Below are 3379 nucleotides of genomic sequence, written 5' to 3' on the forward strand. Positions count from 1 at the left end.
TATTATTATTATTATTATTATTATTATTATTATTATTATTATTATTATTATTACGGTTTCAGGTTCCTCGTTGCTCTCTCCACAACACTATGAATTATTATTATTATTATTATTATTATTATTATTATTATTATTATTATTATTACTTGCAAAGCTACAACCTTAGTTGGAAAAGAAGGATGCTATAAGCCCAGGGGCTCCAACAGGGAAAATAGCCCACTGAGGAAAGGAAAAACAGAAAAATTAAATATTTTAAGAAGAGTAACATGAAAATAAATATCGCCTATTTAAACTATATAAACTTTAACAAAACAAAAGGAAAAGAAATTAAATATAATAGTGTGCCCGAGTGTACCCTCAAGCAAGAGAACTCTAACTCAAGACAGTGGAAGACCATAGTACAGAGGCTATGGCACTACCCAAGACAAGAGAACAACGGTTTGATTTTGGAGAAGAGCTGCTTACCATAGCTAGAGAGTCTCTTCTACCCTACCCAAGAGGAAAGTAGCCACTGAACAATTACAGTGCAGTAGTTAACCCTTTGGGTGAAGAAGAATTGTGTAGAAATCTCATTATTGTCAGGTGTATGAGGACAGAGGAAAATCTGTAGAGAATAGTTCAGACTATTCGGTGTCTGTGTAGGCAAAGGGAAAGAACCGTAACCAGAGAGAAGGCTCCAATGTAGAACTGTCTGGCCAGTCAAAGGACCCCATAACTCTCTAGCGATAGTATCAAAGGATCAGTAAATAAACAAATAGGTCTATAGTATTCACTCCCGAGTTTACATACATATATGTACACATATTTAGAATACCGTGAGGATCAGTGAATAAACAAATAGGCCCATAGTATTCCCTCCCGAGTTTACATACATCTATGAACACATATTTAGAATTCCGTGAGGATCAGTGAATAAACAAATAGGCCCATAGTATTCACTCCCGAGTTTACATACATATTTGTACACATATTTAGAATTCCGTGAGGATCAGTGGATAAACAAATAGGCCCATAGTATTCACTCCAGAGTTGACATACATCTATGTACACATATTTAGAATTCCGTGAGGATCAGTCAATAAACAAATAGGCCCATAGTATTCACTCCCGAGTTGACATACATCTATGTACACATATTTAGAATTCCGTGAGGATCAGTCAATAAACAAATAAGCCCATAGTATTCACTCCCGAGTTGACATACATCTATGTACACATATTTAGAATTCCGTGAGGATCAGTGAATAAACAAATAGGCCCATAGTATTCACTCCCGAGTTGACATACATCTATGTACACATATTTAGAATACCGTGAGGATCAGTGAATAAACAAAAGGGAAAAAGTACACCACTGACGGAGAGAAAGGCGGAGATGTTAGATTCCTCACTGGCTCCTGTGAGCTACGGGAAAGAACGGACGCTAGGCGTAGCATCTTTTAGACCGGAAATTGCAACTTTATTTGCGTAGTTTCATGACTTCGTCAGGCGTATTAAACGAATGGTAACTTCAATGATCTTTGGTAGCTTGTAATAAATGGCTAAATGTCTGACGGTGTGATGGGTACGAGAAGGAAACCAAATTTCATGCGTCTACGTCTGACACGGTTGTTGACGACTCGTTTAAAGGATAGAGGAGAGAGAGAGAGAGAGAGAGAGAGAGAGAGAGAGAGAGAGAGAGAGAGAGAGAGAGAGAGAGACTGCTGATCAATGTATCCTTAATGTTTGAGTCGTTTTTATGAATGAGATAAGAGAGCTAGGTAGAAGGAAACAAAATTTCATGCGTCTACGTCTGGCACGGTTTAAAAGGATAGAAGAGAGAGAGAGAGAGAGAGAGAGAGAGAGAGAGAGAGAGAGAGAGAGAGAGAGAGAGAGAGACAGACAGACAGACAGAGAGACAGAGAGACTACTGATCAATGTATCCTTAATGTTTGAGTCGCTTTTATGAATGAGAGAAGATAACTAGATAGAAAAAAAAAATTCACAGAGAGTCAGACTGGCAGAGTGTAGGCGAGTTCCTTCATAGTGCAACTTAGTTTTGGAATAGCTTTTATTATGACACAATTATTTCTAATATTTGGCAACCAGTGAATTGCTAGCTAGTCTATTGCTGAATACTCTCAAGAATGAATCACGTTACAAAACTTCATTTTTCCTTAAAACTTACTTAAAAGATAAGTTTTTTTTCGTTGTAGTTCAACCAGAATCTTATTTATTACTGGAGATTTTTATTATAACAAAATCGGGTTATATCTCTGTAACGGTTGTATCTGCAAAAGCATTACATAAATCAAAGTGTGTGCAAAATGAAATTTGACTCAAGTTAAAGTATGTTTAATTCCTTTTCGAAATATGCATTAAAATAGTCCTAAAATATCACTGAGAACATGAAATTTTCTTTTTTTTTCGGTTTTTCACATAATAAAGTTCCCCATGTTTTTATATGAAAAACCTCACTGGTTGAAATTTGTATTTTAGTATAAACTAGAACCAATTTTCATAAAAATACAACAACAGCCTTAAAATCATGACTTGACTGTAAATTATTATATCGTTTTTAAAGTAATATCTAATTTTCTATTATGAAGTCAAATTTTATTGTAACTTATGTTTTCTAGTTATTTCTTTTAAGAATACCTATTCAGTATAAGAGAAAAATGGTAGCATGGCCTATTCTTATTCTCCTCTGTCCTCATACACTTGACAACACTGAGATTACCAAACAATTCTTAACCCAAGGGGTTAACTACAGCACTGTAAATGCTCAGTGGCCACTTTCCTCTTGGGTAGGGTAGAAGGGGCTCTTCAGGTATAGTAAGCAGCTCTTCTATTCTCTAGTCTTGGGTAGTGCCATAGCCTCTGTACCATGGTCTTCCACTGTCTTGGGTTCTCTTGCTTGAGGGTAAACTTGGGCACACTATTCTACCTAATTTCTCTTCCTCTTGTTTTGTTAAAGTTTTTATGATTTATATAGGAAATATTTAATTCAATGTTGTTGCTGTTCCTGAAATATTTTCTTTTTTCCTTTCCTCACTGGGCTATTTTACCTGCTGGAACCCCTGGGCTTACATCATACTGCTTTTTCAACTAGGGTTGTAGCTTAGCAAGTAATAATAATAATAATAATAATAATAATAATAATAGATGGACCGGTGCAAAACTTAAAGGGATGTCTTATAAAAGCGTTCTCAGACCAGCCATGCTCTATGGGGCAGAGACTTGACCAATAGATAAAGAGCAAGAAAGACGAATGAAGTGTCCCAGAGGAGAATGTTGAGGTGGATGTCACAAAATAAAAGATAATATCCGAAATAAATTTATCCGAGGTTTCAAAAGAAAGCTTAGTTTCAATACTCTACGATCAAAATTGTGGCCAGGAA

The sequence above is a fragment of the Palaemon carinicauda genome, unplaced genomic scaffold, assembly GCF_036898095.1.
Source record: "Palaemon carinicauda isolate YSFRI2023 unplaced genomic scaffold, ASM3689809v2 scaffold93, whole genome shotgun sequence".
NCBI classification, from domain to species: domain Eukaryota; kingdom Metazoa; phylum Arthropoda; class Malacostraca; order Decapoda; family Palaemonidae; genus Palaemon; species Palaemon carinicauda.